Source organism: Lampetra fluviatilis, chromosome 61 (genome assembly GCF_964198595.1).
Source record: "Lampetra fluviatilis chromosome 61, kcLamFluv1.1, whole genome shotgun sequence".
Lineage (NCBI taxonomy): Eukaryota > Metazoa > Chordata > Hyperoartia > Petromyzontiformes > Petromyzontidae > Lampetra > Lampetra fluviatilis.
The window spans coordinates 5,477,368-5,484,721 of NC_136335.1; the positions used below are offsets into that span (position 1 = coordinate 5,477,368).

Consider the following 7,354-nt stretch of genomic DNA (forward strand, 5'->3'; position numbering starts at 1 on the left):
GTACACTCACCACCAGTACACTCACCACTACAACCACCACAACATCATGCCTGTCAACCCCTTATCACTGCCCCTACCTTATCGCAGACCAATTCAGACATTATTGGTCACCCCGTGCCGCTTAGAAATCTCTCACAAGCAGAAAAACACAAACAAATACGTAGGAGACTAAACATGTTTTTGCCCGTATTGAAAACGGCTCTGTACGCCGTATGGACCTGGAAACTCAATGTCCCTGCACAAGAACACGGGGTAAGCCGTGATGGGTTGACACGGCACGCTAACGGAATAAGTAACGCGACCAGTAACGAGATGTGTAACGGAATGAGTAACGCGATGAGTAATGTGAAGAGTAACGGAATGTCACCACCGGCAGAGATTCATTCGGGCAATGAGGCAACGCCGCGCTTGTTACGGCTGAGGTAACGCAATGGTAACGGCCGGGGAAGAACGGTAACGGCCGTGGTAACACAATGGTAACCAGGGTAACACAATGGTAACCATGGTAACACAATGGTAACGAACAGGGTAATGCAATGGTAACCAGGGTAACACACTGGTAACCAGGGAAGCACAATGGTAACCACGGTAACACAATGGTAACGGCCTTGATAACACAATGGTAACCATGGTAACACAATGGTAGCCAGGGTAACACAATGGTAACGGCCTTGGTAACACAATGGTAACGGCATTGGTAACACAATGGTAACCAGGGTAGTACATTGATAACCAGGGTAACACAATGGTAACCAGGGTAACGGGCGGGGTTCGTGCGGTGCGCTGCAACACTGCCGCAGTGAGAGCAGCACAGCGGAGGAGCGGGGAGCGAGGAGCGGGGAGCGAGGAGCGGGATTCACGACGGGGGAGCAGGGAGGTGGGGGAGGTGCAGGGAGCGAGGAGCAGGGGGGGAGCAGGGAGCGGGGGAGGGAGCAGGGAGCGGCGGGGGGGGGGCAGGGAGCGGCGGGGGGGGCAGGGAGCGGGGGGGGGCAGGGAGCGGGGGGGGGGGGGCAGGGAGCGGGGGGGGGGCAGGGAGCGGGGGGGGGGCAGGGAGCGGGGGGGGGGGAGCAGGGAGCGGGGGGGGGGAGCAGGGAGCGGGGGGGGGGGAGCAGGGAGCGGGGGGGGGGAGCAGGGAGCGGGGGGGGGGAGCAGGGAGCGGGGGGGGGGGAGCAGGGAGCGGGGGGGGGGAGCAGGGAGCGGGGGGGGGGAGCAGGGAGCGGGGGGGGGAGCAGGGAGCGGGGGGGGAGCAGGGAGCGGGGGGGGGAGCAGGGAGCGGGGGGGGGGAGCAGGGAGCGGGGGGGGGGAGCAGGGAGCGGGGGGGGGAGCAGGGAGCGGGGGGGGGAGCAGGGAGCGGGGGGGGGAGCAGGGAGCGGGGGGGGGGAGCAGGGAGCGGGGGGGGGGAGCAGGGAGCGGGGGGGGGGAGCAGGGAGCGGGGGGGGAGCAGGGAGCGGGGGGGGGGAGCAGGGAGCGGGGGGGGAGCAGGGAGCGGGGGGGGGGGAGCAGGGAGCGGGGGGGGAGCAGGGAGCGGGGGGGGGGCAGGGAGCGGGGGGGGAGCAGGGAGCGGGGGGGGGGCAGGGAGCGGGGGGGGGGGCAGGGAGCGGGGGGGGGCAGGGAGCGGGGGGGGGGGAGCAGGGAGCGGGGGGGGGGAGCAGGGAGCGGGGGGGGAGCAGGGAGCGGGGAGGGGGAGCAGGCAGGGAGGAGGGGGGAGCAGGGAGGTGGGGGGGGTTGCAGGGATGGGGGGGGCAAGGAGCGGGGGGGGGGCAAGGAGCGTGGGGGGGGAGTCAAGGAGCGGGGGGGTGCAGGGAGCGGGTTGCAGGTAGCGGCTGTCTCTGCGCTGCTGCTCTAATTGCTCAGCAACGCGCGCGTCCATGGCGCCGCGCGCACGCACAGCGAGAGGAGAGAGCGACAGGGAGAGAGGAGCCGTGGCGCGTCCCCCCCTCCTAGCGCGCTCGATGTGGGGACCCACCAAGCGATAGGGGGGCTCCCCCCCCTCCGTTGAAGGCGACTGCCAGGTCCCAGGTCCCAATCCAGGTCTCGAGTCCCAAGGCTTTCGAGTGTATCGCCTCCCCCACGCACCTCGACACGGCCGCCTACCACCGCTAACACCACCGCCGCCACCACCGCGGTGCCCGCGCCGTCAGAACGCGCGCGGCTGCGTCGCGGTGGCTACGCGGTTCACGCCCAGCGCGTAGAGCGACACACAAGCCTCGCGTCGCCATCTTGGGCAGGGGAAGCCTCTCGCCGCCATCTTGGGTAGGGAAGCCGTGCGCCGCCATCTTGGGTAGGAAGAGGGGGGGCAGTGCGGGATGGGGGGCACGTGACCCGAGTGGGCGCGTGGGGATTCGTCGAGACCCTTCTCCCCCCCTGCCCTGCCCCCCCCGCCTCCCGCCCCCTCCACCCTCCAGCCCCCACTTTGCGCAAGAGCGCAGAAGCGTGGTCACCACATCTACGCCTCGAGATAAGGAACGAATCAGGTGGACTTCTCCACAATCTGGCTGTCGCCTGATGAAGCTGGTTGTAATTACTGGCGAAACGTCGTAACTCAGATTGTAAATGTTGTGGCTTAGCTCTCCAACACACAACCTGTGTGTGCTGGACTAGTATACTACACTATATACTACACTATACACTACACTATACACTACACTACTATACACTACACTATACACTACTATACACTACAATACTATACACTACACTACTATACACTACACTATACACTACACTATACACTACACTATATACTACACTACTATACACTACACTATACACTACTATACACTACAATACTATACACTACACTATACACTACACTACTATACACTACACTACCACACTATACACTAGTGCTGTACTAGTGACGAATTGGCCACGTTCTGTTTACGTGACAACCCTTACTAGTTGGCTGTGTCGGGTGGTGGCGGGTTTAACGACACATTTATATATTTACGCTATCTAACCCCCCAAAAAAACCTCTATTATGGATGCCATTGGTCGCAAAAGCCTGCTACGTGTTAAACAAAGCAAAAAAATAGCTTCGCAGTTCATCGGGATTCCTGTTCCTGCTGCAGCCTAAACAAACATTCTGATTCATATTCTGTCAGCAGGATGGGGAGTGGTGTGAGTGGTGGGAGTGGTGGGGTGAGTGGTGGGGTCGGTTTCCCTACCCAACATGGCCACCGCTGGGCTTCCCTACCCAACATGGCCGCCGCGGAGCTTCCCTACCCAACATGGCCACCGCCGGGCTGTGACCCCCCCCCCTCCCATTGCAACGGCGGGCATTTACGATTGGCCGAGCGGGGCACCACGTGACCCACGTGTTTTGTTTGTCGATCTGTCGACGGTCGCTATGGGTGCTGCTGACGCTGCGCCTTGAACGTCCACAGAACGTTACGCATTGGAGACAGAACGCGGGGGGTGCCTGTGGCCTTGGGTGTGGCCCAAGGGATGGGTGGATCATTGACCCTCTTTTTATAATAATAAATCTGTATTTAATATACTAATCCGATAAGGGGCCGTCCATAAATGACGTCACGCGATTTTGGACGATTTTTGACCCCCCCTCCCGTCGTCACACGGCGTCACAAAAAGTCAGACCCCCCCCCTCAAATATGACGTCACAAAGCTTTGACACCCCCCCCCCCCAAAAGAAACTTAAACATGCTTCAAATCGCTTTAAACTATTGTCATTGTAGTGCGTATTTAATGTGGCGCTGCACTCTGATGTAGGAGAAAACATTTATTAAAAAGTCTATTTAATTAAGTAGAACGTGTTGTCTATATTTATTTAAAGTTGCGCATTTTGATGTGACGTCACATTTCTCAAACCCCCCCCCCTCGTCACACATCGTCACAAATGTCTGACCCCACCCCCCTCCTAGGTGCGTGACGTCATTTGTGGACGGCCCCTTAGGGGTTTCAGAGTCCGCACTCGGGTCAGGGGGTCAGAGTTGGCCTCTTGTAAGGCACCGCGCTCATTGGCCACACCACCTGCGTGACCACGTGCGTTTATTGCGATGCTGTGGTAACGAAGACAAAGGATAGAAAGAGATCAACGTCAGCGTAATGTATAAACAAAAAGGATAAAAAGAACCCCAACAAACAAACGAATTGCCAAGGGGTCACTTTTTGAAAGCGCCAATAACCGTGACAGCAGCATTCTATTCCGCTAGCGTCGGTTAGAAATCCCACGACGTCAATAACGAAGAGGTTCTGCTGCGGTATCACTCTTCAACACAGAAGAACAAAAATGATGACATTCACAATCCCGCACAATTATACAGAGACGTCTCAGGGCTGCTCGAAAGCCCCGACCCAAACAGACAAGAGGCCTTTAGATCTTCTTGGTTCTTTCGGTAAAGTCACGTCGAAGGGAAATAATAAAATAATAAAAATAAAACAATAATTCTCACGACGTTTCGGCCACAACGCAAGCAGCTGTCCTCAGGTGAAGAACAGGTCTGTCGGAAAGACAGCGTCAGACGCTGAATCCCTGCAGTCACGAAAGCTTTAAATCGAAATTTAGGCCTTTAGATGTTTCTTCAAAGTCAGGAGTGCATTTGATGTTGCGGATGTGAAAATGGTTAAGAGTTCCACACCGAGGGAGCAACAGCAGAGAACCGACGTGAGGCTGTAACAGTATAATGTAGTGTATAGTGTAGTGTATATTGTCAGTATAGTGTAGTATATAATAGTGTATAGTAGTGTATAGTAGTGTTTTATAATAGTGGAGTGTATAGTGTAGAGTATCATAGTGTAGTGTATAGTGACGTGAGGCTGTAACTGTATAATCAGTCCCTCCAGAAAAACGCGGAGTTTTTTGGTGATTGTTGCGGGCAAAAATCGTTGATTATGCGGCACGTTTTCTTAAAAAATGCGATGGAATATGCGGGATATTTATGCAATTTTATGCGATTAAATTGCGGGAACTTGCAAAAATTGCGGGAACTTGCAAAAACTGCGGTTTGATGAAAAAGAGAAAAAAAAGTGATTCCCCCAACACCCTATTCACTAGGCTACTACTTTAATGTAAAGAGTCATTTCTTATTACTTCCTATGATAAGCAAGCATACTACATCACAGAAAGTGCTGGGAATATTTAAGTTCTCATCTTGTTTTATTTCAGACCTTAACAAACAGATGGCTCAAACTTACAAAACATTGAGTCGAACAAGTTCTGTAGCTTTACAAAATGAATATGCTACAACTTCTGTAAAAATGAATAAATAAAATATTAAAAAATAAAATGTGTGCTTCCTGTTTTACAGAAGTAGCTATACAAAACAGACATCGTCTGTTAAAATAAGTGTTTTCAGTGCACAGTAACGTAAGAAATACAGTAACAGTACAGTCTTACAGTAATGTAAATTTACATACTACTAACAAAAAAGTGCAATCTTACAACTGTAAAGTTGCATAAACTCTTCATCATGGTTTCATTGGCATCGCGGGGTTTGCAGCTTTTCAATGATGTCGCGTAATGAGTGACGTCACTTCATAACGTTCCCATGGCAACAGGGGAAATGGCTGCGCTTGTGTGAAGTAAACGCAACATTTTTCAACTTTCTGCTAAGATATATGTGACTTTTTGCAACGAAAATGCGGGGATTATGAAATCATGCAAGCCCGCATATTTTGCGCGCGGAAATCTGCAATTTATGCGGCGAAAGTGCGGCGTATTTGAAAAAAACGCGCCCCCCGCATAAATATGCGGACTTTGGCTGATTTTGCATGGAATCATGCGATCGCATAATCGCGTTTTTCTGGAGGGACTGTATAATGTAGTGTATAGTATAGTGTATAGTGTCAGTATAGTGTAGTATATAATAGTATATTGTAGTGTGGGTGTAGTAGTGTATAGTAGTGGTTTATAATAGTGTAGTGTATAGGAGTGTATAGTGTAGAGTATCATAGTGTAGTGTATAGTGACGTGAGACTGTAACAGTATAATGTAGTGTATAGTGTAGTGTATAGTGTCAGTATAGTGTAGTATATAATAGTGTATTGTAGTGTGGGTGTATAGTAGTGTATAGTAGTGGTTTATAATAGTGTAGTGTATAGGAGTGTATAGCAGAGGTGTGGACTCGAGTCATGTGACTTGGACTCGAGTCAGACTCGAGTCATGAATTTGATGACTTGCGACTCGACTTGGACTTGCATAACAATGACTTTGTCCCACCTCTGGTGTATAGTGTAGAGTATCATAGTGTAGTGTATAGTGACGTGAGGCTGTAACAGTATAATGTGGTGTATAGTGTATTGTATAGTGTGGGTGTATAGTAGTGTATAGTGTAGTGTATAGTAGTGTATAGTATAGTGTGGGTGTATAGTAGTGGTTTATAATAGTGTAGTGCATAGTAGTGTATAGTAGTGTAGTGTATATGAGTGTATAGTGTAGAGTATCATATTCTTGGGTTTTTTCGGTAAAGTCACGTAGGTAAAAAATTAAAATTAATAAAAGTAAAATAAAAATAAAATAAGTAAAAAATATTCTACATTTATTTATTATATTATTTTTACTTTTATTAATTTTACTTTTTTACCTACGTGACTTTACCGAAAAAACCCAAGAAAATGAATCATTGCAGTCACGAAAGCTTCAAATCTAGAATAGAGTATCATAGTGTAGTTCGAGACATTGGTGTCCGGAGAATATTTTGAGTGACGCTGCTGCGTAGGGCTCTCAACCATGAACTTCTGTGATCACGAAAATGTTCGTGATCACGGATTGTATGTGTGCTGACCTCATGTCGCAACGTACGTAGCCAACCATGCTAATCGGAGCTGCCGGGTGAAGGACAACAACACTAAATTTCGATTTAAAAATTTCGTGACTGCAGGGATTCATCTTCTTGGTTCTTTCAATAAAGTCAAGTAGAATGGAAATAATAAAAAAAAATTAACCCGTAAAAACAAAGTTTTTCACTATAAATCCTTTATATGCGTGGCGGCTAGAGTCCTCTCGTCCTCTGGCTTGAGATGGCTGCCACCTATGGGTCAGATGATTGTCTGCCAGCATTAAGCAATTGGTAATTACATATTTTAAAAAAATTCCCTAAACAGTGTAAAATTTTGGAAAAAATTTTTCACGAAAATTAATTGTCACGCACAACGAGTCTGTGTGGATAATGTCAGCTCGATTGGATCACGGGAAGTGGGTTAAAAAACGACCGAAATATTTGCACGGTCGTAAGCAAGCAAGCAAGCACGCAAGCAAGCAAGCATGCAAGCGAACTTAATATAAGGGATTTGATAATAGTATGTTTTATTTTTATTATTTTTTTATTTCCATTCTACGTGACTTTACCGAAAGAACCAAGAAAACAACACTAAACACACAATATCAGTTTCCCTT

The 7,354-nt window shown here is 50.1% G+C and overlaps 1 protein-coding gene across 2 annotated transcripts in view; it reads right to left on the reverse strand.

Moving 5' to 3' along the window:
- The window catches only part of WDR47 (WD repeat domain 47), a 31,974-nt gene extending 29,741 nt beyond the window's left edge, over positions 1-2,233 (reverse strand). For both annotated transcript variants that reach the window (XM_078881353.1, XM_078881352.1), the window contains exon 1: positions 1,967-2,233. The gene's annotated coding sequence lies outside the window, so the exon portion shown is untranslated. The remainder of the gene's footprint in view (positions 1-1,966) is intronic.
- Between the last annotated feature and the right edge of the window lie 5,121 nt (positions 2,234-7,354).